The sequence below is a fragment of the Manis pentadactyla genome, chromosome 5 (genome assembly GCF_030020395.1).
Source record: "Manis pentadactyla isolate mManPen7 chromosome 5, mManPen7.hap1, whole genome shotgun sequence".
Classification (NCBI taxonomy): Eukaryota; Metazoa; Chordata; class Mammalia; order Pholidota; family Manidae; genus Manis; species Manis pentadactyla.
The window spans coordinates 123,401,932-123,426,376 of NC_080023.1; the positions used below are offsets into that span (position 1 = coordinate 123,401,932).

Below are 24,445 nucleotides of genomic sequence, written 5' to 3' on the forward strand. Positions count from 1 at the left end.
ATGCTGCTTGCTAATTTTAGCATCCATCTGTAGATCTTGTCTGAAACAAGTATTACTGTGGTATTCGCCTAATGGTGATTCTGTTTCCCTCTTCCACATTTCTTGTCTGGAATTCTACTTTAGGAAGAGCTGTCCCATCTTCCTACTGGTTTGTTTTTTAGTCAGTTTGGACTACTGGATATCAATTTAATCTATGGGTTAAAATTCAGAACTATCATTATTTTGCTGCCCCAGTTATTCCGGCTTTGGTCACTGGGAACACATTTTAGGCTAACTTCTGTTCTCTCAGGAAGCCCTTGTCTTTTTTACAGAGTGTTTTCTCATTTCTTGGCCCTATAGGTGTTCCAGGATCATTTTGTGTTTTCCCTGCCTGATCTCAGAATCAACAGCTTCTCCAAGTAGGCTTGGTTCCTCTATCAAGGAAATAGTATTTAGGACAAGAGATGGGTGCTGGATGAGTTTACTGCTGCTAGGCCCTCTCATCAGAGAACCAGGTAATATCTGTATGGATATCACACATATGCATATGTATATTTATATTTCTGTAACTATCTGTATATTTATAAGTGTATATATGGCAGTAGCTTTCATTGCTGCTCTGACTCTGACCTGACATCATGGGGTCTAGCCGCCCCCCGTCCTTCCTGGTGACTTTCTATCAGTGCAATGCCCATAATAGCATCTTTTAACACCAAAGATTGTTACATATAATAATCAGTTCCAAAGCCATTTGTGGATTAGACTGGAAATGGATTTACTCATTTAAGCAATGTTAATGGGCATGTCTTGTGGTTAAGGCCCTGTACCAGGCAGGCACTCTTGGTGGAACAAGGATGGTTCTTACACACTCCCTTCAGGCAGTTTAGGAGTTACGAGGATATAATACAGAAAGTAATAAGGAGTGTTGGAGAAGGAAACTGCTATGGGCATGCAGGGGAAGGAGAAATGCCCTCCAATGAAGGAGTAAGGGAAGGCTTCTCAAAGAATCTGTGCATCTTTAGGACTGGCAGAATGGGATCTGTAAAGATTAGGGGAAAGCACTCCAGGAAAAGGGAATGGCTTGAACAAAAGCATGGAAAGGAGGCCATGCATGGCAAGGGAAGGGCACCAGCCCCGTCTGGGTAGATGGCAGGGCACAGGGAGGGAGCGTGGTGGCTGCAGCTGGATCACAGTGCACCCATGGACAGCTGGCTGTGGTGGGACTTGGGTTCTATTCAGGAGGCCATGGAGAGCTCCTGAGACTTTATGAGCAACAAGTGACTGACAGGGGTGACATAGTGGGGCTCGGAATGGAGGAGGGATTTAAGGGACAGGGAGGATCTTGGGAGGAGGGAAATCATTTTGGAAGCTCTTGATATAGGTTAGGGGATCAGAGGGTTTGAGGCAAGGACAACAGGTATGGAGAAGCAGGAATATATATTAGGACCTGGCTTGAGTACAATCAACGACACTAGACAATAGATTAGATGAGAAGAGCAATGAGAGAGTCAAAGGTCCTTTCTCAGAATTGTAGGGTAGTTAGCACTCTCTAAACTAGAAATTACACACATTTTATCCACTATGACCTGAAAGCTATTAAAACAGTGCAATATAACTTCAGTCACCAGGGAGCTTTAGAACACTGGAGTTAGAACAAGACCAGTGCAGCTGCTCTATTAATACAGTATCACTATTCAGATGTGATCGTTGTTCTCAGGGCACTGCTTAAACTCAACTACACCAGCAGCTATACAATCAGGACAGCACTTCTTAGTACTCAGTATGAAAGCATAGGTTGTACTTGCTGGAGAATATTAAGCTTTCGGGCTGGAGAAGCAACTACAGAGTCAACTGCTGTTATGCCATAGTCTCTGTTAATTACGTTCTTTTGAAGAAAAAAAGAAAAGAGATATACATGTGTTCATTTCTTTTGCAAGATGCCAACCACTTAGCCATGCCCTAGTGAACAGGAAGGACAGAGTGGAGGGAAGGAGAGCAAGTGATTTTTCTTCTATTAGATTGTGTAGGCCCATTGGCGACAAGGAAGTCTGGCATGGATGCCCAGCTTTGCCCCAGCCAGGGGACTGTGTGGGGAAGGGTCTGCACCCACTATCACCCACTCCTTCTTACTCTGCTTGTAGAGGTGAAAGGACTTCAGGCTGTCTCTTAGACAAGGTGTCCCTCCTTCCCTAGAGGCTCTTAGAGAATGAAGCTGCTAAAATGGTTCCTAAAACAGACATTCTTTCTAGAAATACAGATCTTGTTAACTGGGTAGAAGATAGTGGCGGCCTACTTTTCTTCTTAAGCGGAGTCAAAAGACTCCCTTTGAAGAAGAGGCCCACATTACCCACCAAGGAAAGCTCTGTGTGACCATGAGTTGTCCACCCCCAAAACACATTTCCAGGCAGAGTTTGTGGATATGAATTCATACAGTGAGTTCACAAAGGTGTTGAGGAGGGCTGTGCACTGGGGCTTCATTAATACAAAGATGGGTCAAGGGGATAAAGATGAAGAGGAGAGTCTCCACCATTACAGAGCTCAGCAGCTCTGAAGATACTAAATAGCTACTCCTGCAGGAATTAAGCTCTGTCATTAGAAAACTGCCATATTAAAAATCATCTCTATCAATGAAGGCAAGCAAGGCTGGCAGTTCTGGAGGGTCAATTACAGGCACTCAAATACAGTAGCCAGGAAACAGCAAAGGCAGAACCTGTTAAGTTGTAAAGACACACCATGGTGCTGTGTCCCATTCCTCTCCCACACACCCTCCTCCCCTTCACAGCCACTTTCCCTCTTCTGTTCCAGGTGCCACCTTCAAAATTCCCTTTCCTGTGTCAGGGCGGAGCAGACCTTTATACTGTCTACTGATCAATCCCACTTTAGATGCTGGCAATATGTTATCATGGGGACAACGGATCCCATTATTTTTTTCCCCTTAAGTTCATTTCTAATTATGAAATTGAAGGCTGTCACTAGATAGGAATTTCAAGCACTGACCAGTTGTAGGCTGTGTTGAATTGGGTGAGAAGGGCAGCTATCATCATATTTTTACTTCTCTAAAAAAGAGGCAGGGTAGAAGAGTTGGAAGAAAGGTGGAGTCCGTGTTCCTTTCTTCTCCTGGCATGGCTTAGGTCATGGTTCGTGTGTCTCAAGATGTCATAAAGGGAGCTCCCATTCCAGCAGTTCTGACGATACAACTTGTGGGGCCACATACGAAATGACAATGCAGGCCCCCGTGATCAAAAGTGATTAAGAATCTCAAGATGGCACAGCAGAACATTAAACCAAAGCCCCAAGTTCAGGAGCCACAAAGCCCAGCTCTTCTAAGTTCAGGGTCCTTTCCCTGGTCACCTCATTCATCCTTCTTCCAACCTTTACTACTAGGTGAGAGGTGTGAGAGCCGATGGCTCTGGCCACCAAAATTCACACACACACTAAAACACTGCTTGAACACCACCGGGCTTCCTCTGTCATCTCCTCTTACCTTGGACCACCTAGAACTGCAAAGACATAGTAAAATGTTTTCCACTTCATGATTTGTTATTTTAAGTAGTATCAATTATGCTTTTATGTTTCAATATGATGCCTGAAGCTCTGGAACGTGTCTCCATGCCTCCTCTAATGTTTTCTGCCACACCGATGTTCTTGACATTCGCGTTAAGTCAGTGGGGTGCATTCTCTTTATCAGGCGCCTCTGTCTTCCTCCTGCCTAAACCTCTTCATGATGTCAACGGTCCTCCTGTGTGACCGTCAGTGATCTCCATGTCTGGAACTCCTCTTGGAGAGTGAAAAGAACTTTTAAAGGGTATTTTGGAAGTAATTTCCTGGTTTGCATAGTACTCTGAATAGTGTTTCTGATGGCCTTTCTTTGACCAAATTTATGTAAGAAAAGTATCATGTAGATAAGAGGTATGCGGTTCATTTCTCATGTCAAGACACTCACTTTCTCCTTTACTCAGAGTTTTTGTGTCTTTTTTTAATTATTAAAATTTTATTATTTTTTTATAATAGTTTAAGGTTCACAGCAAAACTGAGGCGAAAGGTTCAGAGATTTCCCATATAACACCTGTCTCTAGGCTCAGATTTTCATTGCTTAACTTACACATGAATTACTTCCTTACTTAAATTACAGATTTTTGTTGTCTTGGTATTTTTTTGATATCTTGGAACTTTTTGATATTTCTCTCTAATTCACACTGACTGGAAATGAAGAAATGTCATGATGTGGGAAGACTAAATTATAAAATCCTTTAAAAGAAGTTAAGTTTCTGACAGATAGTGGCCACACTAGAGGGGGTGAGGATTTAATAATATGGGTAACTGTCGGACCGCTGTGTTGTATATCTGCAACCAACATAAGATTGTATATCAATGGTACTTTAACAACAACAAGAAAAGCTAAATTTCATTGATCTCAAGATTATGCAATACCTCAAGCTCAGGTTAACCAACTGTTGCTTAGCTAAGGGACTTGGACTCAGTTAAGTGCTTTAATAAATAGATAAGGTGTATTTTTAATTAGCATATTGATTGTTTACATATAAATGAGTGCTTCTAAAGTGCTTGAGGGTAGCTGAAAAACAGCTTGTTAAGAGTTTTAAATACCCCATGCAAATTGTTTATTTCAATACCAATAGACACTATTTTCGAACCAAGTCTTCCTAGGCCAAGGAAATAACCAAAAAGCTAAAATGACCACAAATTCCAAATTCATTATTTTTAGAAAACTGTGACCAAAATTTCCTTTAAAATGTGCTTACATGACTGACAAACAATCGGAAGAGATAATCTGACACCAATCTTGTTTCAAACTTTCACCAGCAGTGCTGATTTCCCATATTGGCATTTTAAGGGAAATGAGCAAATTCCCCAAGTTTTGTCCATGAGGCCATCTCCCTTTGATCACAGCCAGCTGAACCTGGGATGAGCACCTGATCCACGAAAACCTGTGGCCTCTGTATGACAGAGGCAGGCCTGAAAGATGAGCTTGCTCTATTCGTTTCTGACTCTGGGAAATGTACTGGAATGTAGAGAAATATGCAGTTAGCAGTGGCAACAGAACCTAAAAGACAGGCACACAGAAGAGAAGCCAAGGAGGTACCAGAAGCCACGTGGGAAAGCGGAGTTGTACAAAGAAAGACTATGAGGAAACAGAGATGTTGAGAGAGAAAGGAAGGGAGGGAGGAAGGAAGAAAAGGAAAGAGGTACACACGCAGACACACAGACAAGACAGATGGCAGATGGACTGCCTGGCCCTTGAGAGGACATGGTTTGCCCCCAGAAATTCTATTGTTGGCTTTTTTCCACTTAGGCCCAGCCCACAAGCATCCTTGGCATGAACCTCTTTGTCTTTTGAGGTAAACTGAATGAATCACTATTCCTTATTCTGCAGCTTGCTGCCAGAGATTAATTAAAATACCCAAACACATCTTCCAAAAAGGAGTAAAGGAAAGGGGTTTGGGGTGTGTGTGTGGCCGGAGGGCAAGATGGGCAGACATCCAACACAGAATACACTTGGCACTTGAAGCTTCCTTCTTATGAACACGAGTTTGCCTGAGTATGTCTGTATTTTCACTAATATAGAAATCACAAAAGGTCTTTTCCCAGGGATTGTCAAGGCCTAGGACCTGCCAGTGGAAGCCAGCAGAGGCTGCTGCCCAGGGCGTGGTGCCAGCAGCCGGGGGCGGAGTCTGTCATACTCCTTTGATGTTCTCAGGACAGCTTCTGCCTGCTAAATATTTATTTAGTCCAATTTGGCCAATCAGACTCCAGGTCTAATAAGTGATTACAGTAACAGCCAGTTCTTAACCCAGGGTACCCTTCTGTTTCCTGAGGTCAGCCTGGGGCTTTGTTTGAAAACAAGGAGCTGGCACAGCAGGGAGGGGAAACCCAGAGAAAGAAAGTGTGAGAGCCAGTGTGTGTGACTGTGTCTGTGTGTGTGTGTCAGTGTGAGTGTGTGTGAGGGTGTGTGGAGGTGCGGGGAGAAGGAGGGAGTAAACGGGGAGGAACAAAATGGGAAATGGGAATCTGTGTGAAAACGTCTGTAGAAATTCTCTTCTCTCAACTGGAAGTACAGAGTAACGTGTGAAGAAACCGACTGTGCGCTGAGTTTCCAGCTTTCCGCGGAGCGGTGATGTCATTCCCCATTAATCAGAAAGCAGATGCTCCCCGCCTTCCCTCTCGCCCGTCCCTCTCAGAAAGAGGGTGAGGAAGGCGGCAGGGGCTCTGCGGCTCTCCTACCTCCACTTCCACCGGAAGACAAATGGGAGCCATGCGGCTCTCCGTGCTGCGGGGGACGCCTGTGCAGCTCGTGGCCCTCAGCTGCCGGAGGGCCACTCCTCAAGGGGTAGGGAACAACCCAAACTCAACTCACAGCATTCTTCCCTCAAGGCGGAGGAGAGCGGGCGAGCTGCTGATGCTGTTTTCCAACACTCTTTGCTCTAACAACACTTTGTAACATAGGTGGAGTGCAGATTTTTTATCTGCAGAAAGAAAATAAACCCTAAGGCACAGAGCGATTTTCTGCTTGTTGAATCTTGTGCCTGGTTTGTTTCAACAAGGCCAGGTTTCCTTAGCATCACCTGGCCCCGTCTACAGACTGGCACTCCCAGGAGACTGTAAACATGTTTTGCAAAAGATCTTGGCTTTGCCAGCCACTCAATGTCCTGGGCAATGTACTGCTGCCGATATCCACTCAATTAGACGGTATTAATCATGCATTTCACTGTTCTCCCCTGCTGCCCCTCACCCCCTGTCTCAGCAAGACGGGAGCACAGCAGCCTCTTCCTGCGGCCCAGCCTTTCCGGCAGCACTTACATGGCAACCATAAAGACACTGCCTTTTCTTTCAGACCAATATTCTATTAATCCTTACAAGTTTATTAGTTCTGACTCATAACAATCCATCAGCCGTAAGTGCAAAAAATGAAGCTTGGAAATTAATACCCACATTTCAGCAGAGGATGTTTTACATATTAAATTATCTTTAAAATTATAAATAAATAACATATGTGAAATAGACTTAAGCAATAAACATATATTCAACACACAATATTCAGGAAGCTTTCTGTTCAGCAAGCAAAAGCAATTTCGGCAATAACTTGTTATAGGCCCTCCATGCCCTGCCCTCCTCTTCCCTGGTAAAAATCATAGGCACATCACATTCAATATTGGGACTGTGTCTTTCTTAGGAAAAACGCTCCCTTTAGCCGGACACATTCTCAAAGCCTCAGCTTTCTTGGGCTGTTTTCTGTTGTTGTTGTTTTCCTGCTGTTGTTGCCTTCAGTTGTTTAAAAAAATAATTTAAAAATTTCCAAGGTTATCTTTGTTTGCTCCAGGTTCGTCCTCTTTATCCTCCCATCTGCCAACAATGCCACTTGAGTAGCTCCTGAATAGTGACCTGAAGGAAGTTCTGTTGAATTCATGGCTTTGGTTTTTCAAGTACCAAAACCACTAGGAACTCCTCTTGCTCACTGGAGCCGAGAGTCTGGATTCAGGAGCCAGGAGGATATTTCTGTGTTTTATAAAAGCAAGGGAGGGCCAAGTTCCTACCAGGTGTTAAACCACTGCATCGCATTATCATCCCACAATAAGACAGAATCCACTTATTTTTGTTTTTAAACAAGGAGAAGAAAGAAGGAAGCTGTAGCATGGTTTGCCAACTTGGATTTCTCACTAGTTGGGTTTTCTAAAAGAGACGCTCAAAATAAAGTTTTGTAGTGATATTTCTCTTACAGTACTGAACTGAATCCACATAATTTCATCAAATTTTGCACTTTACGGAAATGCAATTATTGCACTCTTGTTTCCCAGAATTAAATATTTATTTTTAACCTCATTCACAGATTTAACCACGACAACAAGACACCACAGGATCCATGTCAGTGACAATTTAGAGTACTAAGGGTTAAAGACAGAAGTCCGGTCTAGACAATGCTATATCAGGACATTTTTATTCCTTAACCTCAAAGGCACCAACTGCAGAACTCAACTTTATGTCAGCCATTACTATAGCTTTGTTGGCCCCTTTCTAATGTGTCACTCACAGATGTGCTTTCTACTTATGAATAGAGGAGAACTGTCTTCATAAATCACACCACACCTTTCCTGCCTTCATGCAATTTCCCCAGACTTCAAAATTTCACAAACCAGACAGATCAAGATGCACCAACTTCAACTCGGTGTCCTTGCTGGATTCTGAGGCTACAGACAAACGCTGATTTAGTGGCTGTCTGCTAGGTAACAGCACTTCTTTGATGCCATACACAGCACTCCTGTCCTTCCCTGTCTCCCATACCAGTGTGCACACACACATCCCTACAGAGTCTGGTCACCAAGGGCTATGGGTGGTTCCCGAGGGAAAGAGATTTTAAAATATCGACAGTGACATATTCTAGAGATTGGGGGAGATGGGGCAGGAGAGCTAAGTTGTGGACATTGAGAGCACAGGGTATCTCATAGGTGGGGGAGACCCTGTTGACTACCAAGTCCACCTCTATTTGTTTACAGAAGAGGAAACCAAGACCCAGAGTCAGGAAATGATTTGCTTAAGGTCACAAAGCCAGTCTGAGGCAAGTGAGAGCCAGAACCTGGGTCTACTATCATTTGGGAAGACTTCTTACTCTTAGTCAAGCCACCTCTAGACTGGAAAATCAGAAAATATAATGACGTTCTAATGCATAACCCGTATTATGTGAGCACTTCACATATATATTAGTGCTTAGGTGATGAGATGTGATATGGTGTGGGAGTGGAGTGCTGGTGGTGGTGAATATGTAAGAGGATGACATACTTTAATAGACTGACACATTCTGAAATACTGGCACAGTTTCATTTTGCCTCAAAGGTTACATAAGGGATCAAGATAAAACTCTAAATTAAAACAAAACTGGGTAATTCAAGTCAATGGAGGCCATTTTTACCCTGTGCTTTAAAGATATACAGATATGAGACATATATTTTATATATACTTAATATACTCTTACATTAAGTAACACATTAAAGATATTATATATATAGCATGTATTAAAATTAAATGAGACTAATTTTAATGTATGGCCAATGGTGTTCACTGTGCCTACCTACTACACAGAACACCTTTGGATGTACTCAAACCCAGTTAATACACCATGTGGTCCATCTACTTATCTTTCCCAGCCACGATTCCACCAAAAATCTTTTATCACCTTGGTGCATATATGATTAAAGAAAGGTCTATTACCAATAATGCTTTCCTACTCTGCATACTGTGAAGGCTGGTCTCTAATTTAAGTCTGTATTCTGTAAACAGCTTTCTTTCCTCTCCCTCCTGGAACATCTTCACTCAGGAAGAGCCATGGCTGTGTCCCTGATTCCTTGGTGCTCTTGATTCTCTACCTTTTGTCTGATGCCACCTCTTCAGTCACTGTCATTGTATGTGGTTCTACCTTTTTCACAGCCACAGACTTGGTTGAGGTTCCCTTACCTCTTATATAAACTGTTATTGCAAAAGCCTTACAAATATTCCCATTTCTCTGGTAAGGCATCAAATGACTATCCTAAAGCACAACTCCAGATACCATGAAGTTGCTCAGAAATCTTCCATGGCTTCCCATGGCTAACTGAGTCAAGTCTTAACTTCTAGGCATGACCTTCCACATTCTCCAAAAGATGGCTCAGTCTGCCTTACTACCTTTGATCCAGTCCTCCAGGCACCCCTTGGTATTCCCTTCATGTATTTTTGTGCCTACTGACCTCAGTGCCTGGAACATCCTCCCCACACTATCCCCAGCCCAGTCACCATTCCCACTGGCCAATTTCTAACTATTATTCAAAGCCCAACTCTACAGCCCCATATTCAACAAATCCTGCCCCAAATCTCTGTTATAATTTAGTCTCTTCTCTCCTGTGTCTCCACAGCACTTTGTTAGTATCTCTAATGAAAGCTCCTAATACATTGTTGTATGTCTTTTTTCTCCAACTATAAATTCCTTGAGGGCAGTGATACCTCCTACATGTCTCAACAAGGCACCAGTACAGAGTCTTCTGCCATATAAGCTCTCAATAGATATGGTGAAATGAATTAGAATGTATTTCTATATTCTATAAAGTTTGTGCTTTAATTTTGCAGTCTGACATTGCTCTTTTGCATAGTTTCAAATTGTTCTTTAGGCACATTCTTACACCTTCCCTTCCTTGCTCCTCCAACTGCCCCCACCACTAATACTGCTTGTGGTTGCTTCATTTAGCAACTGCCTTCCCTTGTATTTTGGCAAGTTTTTTTTCTTCACATTTACAAGACTCAATCTATGTCATATCGGCACAATATCTATCTTAGTCTGTTTGGCCAGTGAAAACAGAAACACCACAGACTGGGTGACTCATGAACAAGAAGTATATCATAGGTCTGGAGGCTAGGAGCCTGAGATCGGGGTGCCAGTATGTTGAGAGCCCTCTTCCAGGGTGCAGACTTCTCACTGTATCCTCACAAGGGGCAAAGGAGCTTTCTCAGCCTTTTTTAAAAAATAAGGGCAGTGATCTCATTCATGAGGGCTCTGCCCTCATGACCCAATCACTTCCTAAAGGCCCATTCCCTAATGCCATCACATTGGTGATTAGGTTTCAACAAATGAGTTTGGGTGGTGGTGGGGACACAACATTCAGTCTACAGCAATATCTAAAAATTTACCAGGGCACCTAGAGTAAAGAATGACTGGAGTCTGAACTCCCTTACTTTCTGGCTGTGTGACTTTGAACAGGGTATTTAAGTGCTCTGAGCCTTGGTCACTGCACCTGAGAAAGGGATCCTGATTCCTCACTTCTGTGAGGACTACTGAAACAGAAATACAGGTAAATCACCTGGCCTAGAGAAGGCATTCAATAAATAGTAGGTAGTATATTTTAGACCTGGCTGAGGAAAGTTGGCTGAGGAAGGAAGTACCTTGTCCCTGAAGTCTGTGCCAGCTGCCTCATGAGCGCACCCTCATGCTCGTCTCTGAAGCCTGCTTCCCCCATGAAGACTCCTTTGGCTTCTCCCTGTATGCTGGGGTCTTAATCCTTCACTTGGATGCTGTTACTTTTCTGTCTTCACATGTACAACATGGTGCAATGCTTAGCACATATCACTGTTTACTTTAAGAGCATAGAACAGATCAGACTCGATTTCTGCCTTGTCCTAGCACACAGAGACAAAATACCAGGGAATTACTGTTCATTAAGGTTTACTTGCACAATTAGGAGTTGGCCCAATCCTCAGACTTTGTTGTTAATGATATTGTCCTATAATCTATGCTAAATATAGATCATGACTGATGCTGATGAATGAGTTGTGTGTCACATTTGTGTTCTTTCAATTACAATCATAAATTAAAATGTTCTCCACCCCTACTGTATAGATTTAGTCTAGGGTTTCATTATGATGACATAATACTCTCTCAGTTTTCATAAAGACGTGCTGGCTTTTTTATTTTGTTTTCTATTTCCAGACTTAGCTGTACATTATTGGCAACATATGCTGCCCAGATTCCAAAATTTGGTAATATATTATATTTATACTATGTTTGAAAATTCTTTTCAGGGCGTAAGATTTTCTAGCCTAGGTTGTTATATGTGTTCAGTCTTTGGTTTTTCTACCATATTATGTAGATTCAGCAAAATGACCCATAGTCTCATGAATGTATGCCTATGATAAGTTTCTGAAACAGAGCCATCAACACAAGGTACATTGATGAATTAGTTATAAAACTTTCTACAGTGCTTGTATAATGTTTGTTAAGAAGTTTCCTCAAGTGCCATGCTGTGGCCTTATTCTGGTGCACAAAACTAAGGTAGTCCTAATTTTTCACTGGGGTAGGAGCAATGAATGGTATTGGAGTCTTTTTTTTTTTTCAGGGTTGGAGGGAGGATTCTGAAAGCAGAAAGAATATTGATAATAATGATCAGAGAACAACTAGGGCATGTGCATGTGTGTGAACATATGTGCATGTATGTGTGTAAGCCTGTGTTATGTGCATGTTTGTACATGTAGAGAATTGATATATGCTAACCCTCACTAAGGGCAAGACATAGAGTGATGATCAGCCTCTGGGCCCTTTGCTCTAATATGCCCTTATATTTCAGTATGGCTATACATAACTGAAAGAATTACACAATCCTTTCTTACTTCACATTAGAAAACTTTAACAAAAGAACACAGAAGTATTATAACATCAAGAAGAACATAACTCAGAGGATTTCTTTGTATTCTTTAATAGCCATGCTAGGAGAATCAGGAGTCCATGCCCACTTATTGCGAGCTGATGAACACAGGGTTGCAATCTTTCTATTTCCCACCCTCTGTCCTGCTACGAACATGCTGTGGCCTGAAACGACTGTGATCAATCTGGACATGACACAACCTAGCAGAATCAGGTCAGATATCTCATCCGGGGGCCACCACCACTTTATGACCATGGCATGAGGCCACTGCACTCCTTTTGTTTTAGGTTCTAACTTACTTAAATCACTCATTGGAAATGATTTAAATCAGACTTCAAGGAGACACAACTTCACTACTTTTTCCACTACTTTTTTTCTTAACCAAGGTATGCCCCTGTTGTACGCACTCTTAATATTAATTACAAACAACTCAGGGTTATAATTTTCTCATGTAGAAAAGGTAAATATCACATATGTAAACTATGTAGAAACACTTGTTGGAGCAGTTACACTGAAAAGTGAATCATGATCTGGTAATTTTATTCCTCAAAGCTAAATAAAGCAGGTATCTATGAAGTTACAGAGAGACAAAACATTTTCAGTTGGACAGGTTAATTTGGGCAACATTCTGCTCTGCTGTGCTAGAATAACAACCATCATAACTTAAAACTACCAATATTAAATTTTTGCCAAGATAAAATGTTTATATAAATGGTTTTATATTTTGATCCTTTTTTTCAACAAAACACATATAATTTTTAAACAAAAACTTAAGATCAAAATTAATTTTCTTCATACATGTGAAACAGGGTGCTGACAAAAATAAAAAAGAATGTTTCACTTAAATAAAAAGATTCTTCCAAAATGAAAAACTTACAATATAGGGTTGTCCTGAATAGCACTTTGCCCCTCCAATCATATAACATTAGAGAATTGAAAGCTTATTCTGTAATAGAAAATAAAAAATATAATCTTTATGGCATATGGAGGTAAAATAAGATATTGTAGGAGCCAGGCATGACTGACAGAAAAAGAATAAAGAGGAGCCACAGTTGATGAGGCCTGGAGGTGGGCTCCAGAGAGGTCACAAATTGCTAGGGGGTTGAAAAGTAAAATGTCCATGCTTTGAGAACAGAGAAAAAAATGAGTAGAGAAGAAAGAAACAGCATGAGAGAAGACTAAGAAGCCAGTGTGATTTGAGCCCTGCAGGGGGAGGTGGGCTATGGGGACGGGCAGAAAGGATGGTCGACGGCAGAAAGGATAAGCCCAAAGCAGCATCCCTGGAAGTTCAGGGAATGGCTAGCTCAGGATCTGAGTGATTGTGCATTGTACCATTTTGGCTAAAACTCAAGTAGAAAGAACCAGGACCAAGAGTGGATGTGTGTTGAGTTAGATTCAATACCTACACTGAAAGCATGTGATTTCCTTGTCTAGAGTATGTACAATGGAGATCTTGCAATAGCAGATTTTAAAAGCTTAACAGCTACCTTTGTGCTGATTACCCACAATCTGTTGATACTCCACATACACACAAAAGTCTGGAATACAATGTGGTTCTTTAAGATGAGGTTGCAGGCCCAAAGACAATATTGTAAAGAGAAGGCCCTCCCATACCAAGCCCTTGGAAATGGTGAAGGCACTCTCCAGGCAGCTTTGGTCCCCTGGGCTTCCCTTTTTCCTTCATGTTTACTCGGGCTATTAAGGAGAGAGGAACTTCCTTGCTTTTTATTATTATTTTTATTCATTTTTTTATTGAAGTATCATCGATATACAATCTTATATCAAGTATACAACACAGTGGTTGAATGTCCCTGCTTTTTAAATTTTAGTTCATCATTTTAATTTCTGAATTATTCCAAAGCAAAAAACTCTTCCTATTCCTAGATGTTTAAATAATTGCAGCAATACACTGATGTGATGTTGTCTGAAGCCTTGTTAAGAAATGCTTTTTAAAGGTTTACCGTAAGCCCTGAAGTTTAGGGATTGGAGATTGCTGGATGCCAATTCCTCTTTTTTAATAGCCAAACATTTATTCTTCATACTAAAACCAAATCACAGACAAGATAGCATATTCCACACAACACTCTTTGAGATGTAATTTAAAGTCAAAACTTTAATTGCATGGAGATATCTTAATGTTAACAAATCATTGTTAACTTTAAACTAACTTGAAACTTGGTTTCACTGAGTTTAGACAGCCTGATATTAGATAGATATCTAATAAATGTTTGTCCAACATGTATTTTCCCCCACAGTTAATAAAACTAAATCACAGTTTTTATTTAAATTGTTGAAATGTATTAATTCCTTCAGATCCTAATTTTACCAGCCAAGTTTCATCTAGTCATCCATGTACATTATACCAAAGCTTTTATGCAGGCAGTAGTTTTTAATAAGCCACTGAATGAACAAACAAAGAAATTGGAAGGTGCTGCCTGGCAACTAATAGCGATAATAAGAAGCCAGTGGATTGCTCCTTAATAAGTTTATGCACCGCACATCTCCTCAGTCCTGATTGACTACCTTCTATTTTAGCAACAGACATCTTCTAATGAGAAAATGTTAAGTCTCCCCAAATGGTATGATGGTAGAATCAGAATGGAAAATACCAATAAACCTTGTAAGCCTATACCTCCAAAATGTTGAGCTTGGAAATGGTATCATCTTTGTTAGTTCCATCTTGATTCTTTTGAATTAATCACTCAATACAAATAATACTGAAAACTTAATATGGACAAGGTGACATAAAGTCTTATATTCAGAAGCTAAAGATAATATATGCATCACATTCATATTAAAGGGTGATTTTTTTAAAGGTGAGATGGAGTTTATTAATTTTCTAGAGAAACCATCTAGGCTGATTCTTTCTGACTCAGGGAACATGGGTTTGGGCAAATCTTCATGGTTAATATGAGGGACTATGGCTAGAATCAAGTACTTCTTAATCTGTGTAATGAGCCTGGCAACATGAATAATCTCAGTGAAATAATTTTTTCAAAGCTAATTATACAGATATGTACAAAAACACAAAGGAAATCCCTGAATAGTCAAGAAATAACTATGCCAAACATATAACTGCTAATTATTGGAATAATACAATGACTAATCACAGATTTTCCAAGGTATGTTTCCATGCTGAATACTATTTATGTCCAGTAGAATAATTAGTGCATTTCTTAGTAAAAGTCAAAATGAAAGCCTTCTAAATAGCTCAGTTGACATCCCTGGTTTTATTTAAGTAAATAAATGTTATTAAGTAGTAAGGTAAGAACTAAAGCAGATGAATAAAACATGCTTCCTGCCCTCAGGGAGCGTGTCAGTTCATTGAGGGTCAAGAAATACAGTATTTTTTAAACTAGTATCAACTCTTACTGATGCTTCAAAAGGAAAACAAAAATAGCACCTGAACTACTTCTCCAAGCAGAGGAAGCTACACACACCACACACACACACACACACACACACACACACACACACATCCTCCACAAAAGCAAAGTTTGCAACATGCTATAATTAAGCTCACATCTTCACAGTAAAAAAAAAGAAGTTTTATTCTAAATATAGAGGAAGGCTCTCCACATTGTGCAACCTCTTTGTTGTTTTTTAACTTTAGTCATTGATATGTCAGTGGCTCCTTTGCATAAAATAATCAATGTTTCTGAAAATATGAATATAGTAGATGTGAAAATTGTTTGGAACAGAGATTTTCTTAACATCTTTGATAAGTGATATCTCTGCCTTGTCCTTCCTGTAGCTCTAAACCACTATTTCAATGGCATTTTCCTTCTTACTTTCAAGGTAGTGAAATGTTGTTTGCTAAATGGACATGGAGAGCTATCTTTACCCCAATTCCTAGGCCTCAGAGCTCTGTAAGGGCTGTCCCCAAATATCCAGAGATGAAACTTGTCAGGGCAGAGAACTACACACACAGGTTGGCCATCAGGAACCTGGTAAAGTCCTGTTCAGTGGAACATTAACAGTACTTGTGGGAAAATGGCACCTTCTAACATGCCAGATTGGACTCAGTACTATTTAATAGAAGAATTACAGCCCCAAGAGCAGTTCAACCAACACCTTGCAAAATACCTCCAAGCCCCTAGAAGAAGGTAGCGCTGGTTTTAATTTATGGGACTTAAAGAACATTAGAGGGAATGATAAAGTGTTTGGGCTCTTTTTCTTGCTACCTAGAATCCAGTTACCTGTCGTGAACCTGGAGCAAGTTAACCTCTCTACACCTCAGTTCCTTTAAATGGAAAATAGTGATGATAATGGTACCTACAATGATGTATCTACAAGTGGATTATTGTAAAGATTACAAATGATGATACATGTAAAGCATTTAATATGTTACCTGGCACATAGATCTCAATAAAGGATAACCCATATTATTTTTTGAGTTTTTAGGATGATAAATGCTACTGCTCTATACCAAAAAGTGAACCATGGAAGTATACAAAACAATAAACCTATATAGAAAAACCCAAAAATTTACAAAGCCAAATTAGATGTATAGGAAGAGAACACATTCCTAAAAACTCCTATTCTTCCCCTACACTTCTTGCCTTTAAGGGGACAGGCCTTTACGGAAAATATTTCGGCTTTCAAGTAACTGCTTCAAAAAGGAATAAAAACTATATTTAACTGCTTCTCAGGCAATCAGACCATAGCTATCGCTACATCTGCTATTTGCTCATCAGGAAACTGCTTCCAAGACATTTAACATTCATAGGTGTATTAGCTTATTATTAATACGTTCTCCATGACATTATTAACTATAGTGCAGTATTCTGTACAAGAGGTTCCATCTTGGTTTCCGTTCATCTAGGAGGATTATGAACAGAATTCCCCAAAGGACAACACAATAGAGTGGTCTCCAATATGGACTAAATTATAGCTAAGTTCCAATGTATGATCCAGTTCTAAAAACCCTCCTTCAATGATCTCAATTCTCTACTTAGACTCTATCTCTTCATATTCCCAGGAAGTAATCATTATAATAGCAAACATTTACATGGCACTAACATATACAGACTCTTACATATGTTAATATATTTAATCCTTCCAAAAGCCCTGTGAGGTACAAACTATTACTGTCATTCCCACTGTACATGTGAGGAAACTGAAGCACAGGTAGGTCAAACAATACACCAGTAGTGCCACAGCAGCAATAGCCAGGCAGTTTCTCCCTACAGCTCACACTCCCCTCTGTCTATGCAGCCTCTGGGCCTTACTGACATGCTTCACCAAGTAGAGTGGTGGTAGAAATGAACTACTCTTGGGCTCTTGATACGAGCCAAAGAGAGTACCAGGCTGTGACTGCTGCCTTTTCAGTGCCCTGCGCTAGCCCACGTGCTGTTCTTCTGACATCATGGGAAAAAGGCCTATTTCCAATGAATGCCCATGAGATCAGAGATTACACCAAGTACACGTCACAAGGAAACCAGCAAGCATGTCACCAAAACAACTTGGCTGTACCATATTTTACTCTAAAGAAGTTTCTTCATTTGACCTATGGGTACCTGAATGTAACATCCTATTTTCAATGTATCAATTCCTCTTGGGATGATTAGTTTTCTGTTTCACCTTGGCTAAGCTATGGTGACCAGCTGTTTGGTCAAACACCAGTCTAGAATGTTGCTGTGAAGTTTATTTTTATAGATGTGATTACATTTACATCAGTAGATTTTGAGTACAGCAGATTACCCTCTTTATTGTGAGTGGGCCTCATCTAACCATTTGAAGGGCTTAAGAGCAAAGGCCGAGGCTTTCTGAAGGAGCAATTCTGCCTTAAGACGACAACACAGAAACCATGCCTGAGCTTCCAGCCTGCAGATTTTGGACTCAAGTCTGCAATATCAACTCTTACCTCCTAAAATTGCAGCCTGCTGGCCTGCTTTACAAATTCTGGACTTGCTAGCCCCCACAATCATGTAAACCAGTTCCTTAAAATAAACCAATCTCTCTCTCTCACTATATATATATATATAAAATATATGCACATATTATATATACACACACATATACAGCTCTATAGGGTATATATGGAGATACATGATATATAAATAGAATATATGTACCCCATTGGTATACACAGCAATTATATATACATATCTCCTATTGATTCTTTTTCTCTGGAGAACTGACTAATCCACCCCAGACCCCCATCTCTATCACCTTTCATGTAGGAGGCTCTCAGCAGAAACACGAAGTTTGTAGATCCGGCTCCACCCTGACTTCCCATTGTAGTTCTTGTAACAAAGATGAAGTTGTGTACTTCATCTACTAGCACACACACTAGCAAACTTTGTGAAAATGAGTAACACTCTCCCTGCTTCAACTGTGGTAGACTCTTCTCCACATGCCCTCTGTGACTGGTTGTGGTTTGACAGGCTGCAGAGACATACACCATGGTGTGTGGAAGTCCCCAAATGGGGCCCCGAAGACCCCCTGCTGCCCAGCTCAGCCGCCAGCCAAGTCCTGCCCTGTGGGAATGGCACCGCCCACCGTCAAGGCTCTCCTGTTACTCTGGGCCAGCCTGAGGGGCCTGCAGAGACAATTTGGTTGACAATGGTTTTTTGGTAACCATTTCTTCCCAAGACGGTGGAGGACTACCTCATTGCCTTACTGGCTCCCAGCTTCTATCTATCTGTACGTGGGTTTGCTTGTTATAATCTCACTTTGCTTGCTGGCCATCCTCCCATTTTAGCTGTTCAGATTCCTCTTCTATTCCAGCTTCCGAGAAAGAAATGACCCGTAGAAAACCAATATTTTCTTAAGAAAAGATCTTGACTAGCTGAGCTTCCTTCTTTTATTCCCTCCTTCTTTGTCCTGAGCCCACCCAAACCACACAGTCTTGTACTTTGCAAGGAGTCTGTGCTGGGAGCTGTCACATCAAAAAAATCCACCCTTGCCCAAAGTTGTTTTCCTTGTGGTTTCTTCAGTAACAGGCATGCCGCCTTCAGTGTTTACAGTCAGCAATTTTGAATGTGCTGACATGGAGAAGAGTGACCACAGAGTCCATGCAAACCAGCAAGAAAGAGAAAACAGATGCGGAAATGCCAAGATGGTGCCAGGTATCTCTCTTCCCCGGCTGCCCAGAGGTCCATCAGTGAGGCAACGGGCTGGCTCGCAGAGGCCCAGCTGGTAGGGAATGGAAGCAGCTCACCTCCTGCTTTCCTTGCCATTGGAGCTTCATTCCAATGTTTCTCTTCTGGGGCTGACAAGCAGAGCTGGGGAGGAGGGAGCCAGTCCCTCTGTAACGTTGGGTCTCCCTCCCTGCTGTCAACTTGTACTGAGAAGAGGGAAGACAGGGTCAGGCTGCTATGTTCCCAGCAGTTTTATGAACTTCTCTCTCTCCAACACTGAATGCACAGAAGTTCTCTATATTGCTGATTTATTTTTGTTCAATTATTTTTTTTCTCTGGGAGCAAAGGAAAGTTTTGTAAACAAAAAGTGTGCTTTTTTTTTTTACAGGGTTCTACCATGAAAGAAAGAGAGAGAACTAGAGAGAGGGAGAGAGAGAGAGAGAGGATGACCATTTAATTGAAGCTTGAAAAGGACTATTATAATATTGCTACTATGTTTTATGGGTCGACCTGGGTTTGGGAATCCCTCTATTCTTGGCTCTACCTGGGTTAGATAATAAGGAAGTCATCTAGTGCATGGAAGTCAAATAAATGAAGTGAGCAGGTTAAGAAGTGGGTCTCCCCGTCCACAGATACATGCAATGGGGCATTTCTGGGACCTGGGCTCACACACTAGCAGGGAATAAAGCTGAACTTGATCTTTGACCTCCTGTTAAAAACTGTGATTCTCAAACTCTCAGAGGCCACATCTGTGGTATAAAAATCCCTACCAAACCCCATATGGTACTTCCATGTACCAAGAGGCGGAAAAAAAAGATATTTCCATTTACTGTAATTAAAAGAAAACCAGGGGAGAGAGTCAAGATGGCGGTGTGAGTAGGAAGGCAGAAATCTCCCAAAACCATATGTATTTTTGAAAATACAACAAATACAACTATTCCTAAGAGAGAGACCAGAAGATACAGTACAACAGCCATGCTACATCTATACCTGCGAGAACTTAGCATCTCACGAAAAGGGTAAGTTACAAAGCTGCGACCTGGCAGGAACTGACCACTCCTCCAACCCCAGCTCACCAGTGGGAGGAAAAGAGTCAGAGTGGGGAGGGAGTGGAAGCACAGGACTGCTAAATAACCAGCCCGAGTAATCTGCACTGGGAGCACAGACACACATTGCATGGTGTACTGGATATTAGAGAAATGGAAAAGTAAAACCTGAGACAGAGACTGCAAGCAGGTACCCACAGCCGGATCCCCTGGGACAAAAGAAAAGTGGGTGCTTTTTAAAAGTCTTAAAGGGACAAGGGCTCAACAGCTGGACAAAATCGTTTCAGCACACTCAGCCCAGCAGGCTGGGAATCTTGAGGAACTTCAAGCTCCTTAAGCCCCTGGGGGGTAATGCAGCCCAGAAGCCCCTCGCGGTGATAAGCAGCCTGCCATTCATTCCCTCGGCTGGTGCTGCAAGCAAACCAGCTGACCTGCCATAGCTGCGGAGGAGTCCGAGAACAGCCCAACCCACTATAACCATACAGAGTCTTCTCTCAGCGAGCAGCTAACTGGGATACACATAGGAAGCCGGTGCAAGGTCCAGAAGGCATGAAGGGGCACTGTTCTCGAAGGAGAATACACCCGGCACGTCTGCCATCCCCCACAGTGTGCTAGGCAAGCCCGAGGGCCACCCCACCCACGGCAGCTCAGGAGATTATCCCAGAGACTGCTCCTGGTGTACAGGTAGATGGCACAGGCAGCGGAAGCCGGAGCAAGGTCTGGAAGGCAGGAAGGGGCAAGCCATTCTTGCAGCAGAACACACACAGTGTGGCTGCAACCTCTGCAGTGCGCTACGCTATACTGAGGGCTGCCCCGTGCATGGCAGCTCAGCAGATTATCCCAGAGACTGCTCCCAGTGTGCAGGTAACCAGCACAGGCAGTGGAGAAGGGCAAGGTGACCAAAAAGCAGGAAGAGACTTTGTTCTCCCAGGTGACACAAGCGCCACCTGCCTGCAAACACTTCTACTGCTAAGAAAAGTCAGAAGAATCTGGTACAGTTAAAAATTACTCAGACAACCCCAGAGAGAAGGCCTGGTGAGACAGATATAACCAATCTTCCTGCAAAAGAAGTCAAAATAAAAGTCATAACCATGCTGATGGTCTTTTCCATCATGATGGAAATATGCAAGAGCTAAGGGATGAAGTCTAGATAGAGATAACAGAAATGAAACAATGAACAGAAGGTCTTAAGAGCAGACTGGACTAGGTCCAAGAGACTGTTAATGGAACAGAAATCAGAGAACAGGAATACAGAGAAGCTGAGACAGAGGGAGATAAAAGGATCTCCAGGAATGAAAGAATATTAAGACAACTGTGTGACCAATTAAAAGGGAAAAATTATAAGGGTACCAGAAGAAGAAGAGAGAGAAAAATGGACAGTAACTGTCTTTGAAGAAATAATTGCTGAAAACTTCCCCAAGTGGGGAAGGAAACAGTCTGTCACACCATGGAAGCCCACAGATCTTCCAAAACAAGGGACCCAAGGAGGACAACACCAAGACACATAATAATTAAAATGGCAAAGATCAAAGACAAGGACAGAGTATTAAAGGCAGCCAGAGAGAGGAAAAAGATCACCCACAAAGGAACACCCATCAGACTATCATCAGACTTCTCAACAGAAACCTTATAGGCCAGAAGAGAATGGCATAATATATATAATGCAATGAAACAGAAGGGCCTAGAACCAATACTGTATCCAGCACGATTATCATTTAAATATGAAGGAGGAATTTAAAAATTTCCAGACAAGCAAAAGTTGATGGAATTTGACTCCCACAAACCACCTCTACAGGACTTTTAAAAGGGACTGCTCTAGATGGAAGCTCTACTAAGGCTAAATAGATGTCACCACATAAAATAAAATCACAGCAAAGAAAGCAGACCAACCAAATGCTAACTAAAGGCAAAAAATAAAATCAACTATTCACAAAAGCAGTCAAAGGAAACACAAAAGAGTACAGCATAAAATACCTAACATATTAAAAGTTTCATAACACATGGAGGCTTAATAACATGCTCCTAAATAAACAATGGACCAATGACCAAATTACAACAGAGATCAAGCAATACATGGAGACAAATGAGAACAACAGCACAAAGCCCCAACTTCTCTGGGACGCAGCAAAGGCAGTTTTAAGAGGAAAGTATATAGCAATCCAGGCCTATTTAAATAAGAAAGAACAATCCCAAATGAATAGTCTAAAGTCACAATTATTGAAAATGGCAAAAGGAGAACAAATGAGGCCCAAAGTCAGCAGAAGGAGGGAAATAATAAAGATCAGAGAAGAAATAAACAAAATTGAGAAGAATAAAACAATTGAAAAAAACCCCTAGCCAGACTTATTAAGAGAAAAAGAGACACTACCCACATAAACAGAATCAGAAATGAGAAAGGAAAAATCACGACGGACCCCACAGAAATACAAAGAATTATTAGAGAATACTATGAAAATCTATATGCTAACAAGCTGCAAAACCTAGAAGAAATGGACAACTTCCTACAAAAATACAACCTTCCAAGACTGACCAAGGAAGAAACAGAAAATCTAAACAGACTAACTACCAGCAATGAAATTGAATTGGTAATCAAACAACTACCCAAGAACTAAACTCCAGGACCAGATGGTTTCACCACTAAAGTTCATCAGACATATAGAGAAGACATAATACCCATTCTCCTTAAAGTTTTCCAAAAAATAGAAGAGGATGGAATACTTCCAAACACATTCCATGAAGTCAGCATCACTCAAATATCAAAACCAGGCAAAGACACGACAAAAATAGAAAATTACAGACCAATATCCCTGATGAACATAGATGCAAAAATACTCAACAAAATATTAGCAAAACGAATTCAGAAACACATCAAGAGGATCATACACCATGATCAATTGGGATTCATCTCAGGGATGCAAGGACGATACAACATTCGAAAATCCATCAACATCATCCACCACATCAACAGAAAGAAGGACAAAAACCACATGATCATCTCCATAGATGCTGAAAAAGCATTTGACAAAAAAGGCCATTTATGATAAACCCACAGCCAACATCATGCTTAACAGCGAGGAGCTGAAAGATTTTCACTTAAAATTGGGAACAAGACAGGGATGCCCACTCTCTGCACTGTTATTCAACATAGTACTGGAGGTCCTAGCCATGACAATCAGACAAAACAAAGAAATACAAGGCATTCAGATTGGTAAAGAAGAAGTCAAACTATCACTGTTTGCAGATGACCTGATATTGTACATAAAAAACTCTAAAGACTCCACTCCAAAACTACTAAAACTAATATCTGAATTCAGCAAAGTTGCAGGATACAAAATTAATACACAGAAATCTGCTTGCTTTGCTATACAATGACGATGAACTAGCAGAAAGAGAAATCAGGAAAACAATTCCATTCACAATTGCATAAAAAAGAATAAAATACCTAGGAATAAACCTAACCAAGGAAGTGAAAGACCTATACTAAATAAATTTTATTTATTTCTTCTGAAAACTACAAGATGCTCTTAAGAGAAATTAAAGAGGACACTAACAAATGGAAACTCATCCCATGCTCTTGGCTAGGAAGCATTAATATCATCAAAATGGCCATCCTGCCTAAAGCAATCTACAGATTCAATGCAATCCCTATCAAAATACCAACAGCATTCTTCAACAAACTAGAGCAAATAGGTCTAAAATTCATATGGGACCACAAAAGACCCCAAATAGCCAAAGCAATCCTGAGAAAGAAGAATAAAGTTGGGGGGATCTTGCTCCCCAACTTGAAGCTCTACTACAAAGCCACAGTAATCAAGACAATTTGGTACTGGCACAAGAACAGAGCCACAGACCAGTGGAACAGAATAGAGACTCCAGATACTAACCCAAGCATATATGGTCAATTAATATACGATAAAGAAGCCATGGATATACAATGGGGAAATGACAGCCTCTTCAACAGCTGGTGTTGGCAAAACTGGACAGCTACATGTAAGAGAATAAAACTGGATCATTGTCTAACTGCATACACAAAAGTGAATTTGAAATGGATCAAAGACCTGAATGTAAGTCATGAAACCATAAAACTCTTAGAAAAAAACATAGGCAAAAATCTCTTGGATATAAACATGAGCAACTTCTTCATGAATATATTTTCCCGGGC

At 41.1% G+C, this 24,445-nt stretch overlaps 1 protein-coding gene and 1 long non-coding RNA gene across 3 annotated transcripts in view; both read right to left on the bottom strand.

Moving 5' to 3' along the window:
- MAML3 (mastermind like transcriptional coactivator 3) overlaps window positions 1-24,445 on the bottom strand; it is a 415,682-nt gene that overhangs the window by 207,629 nt on the left and 183,608 nt on the right. The window lies entirely within an intron of this gene.
- Window positions 3,951-7,995, bottom strand: LOC130683847 (uncharacterized). The gene is made up of 2 exons (XR_008997872.1): window positions 6,220-7,995; window positions 3,951-4,999 (listed from the first exon to the last, which is right to left on the bottom strand). It is a non-coding gene; the product is annotated as an uncharacterized LOC130683847 (long non-coding RNA).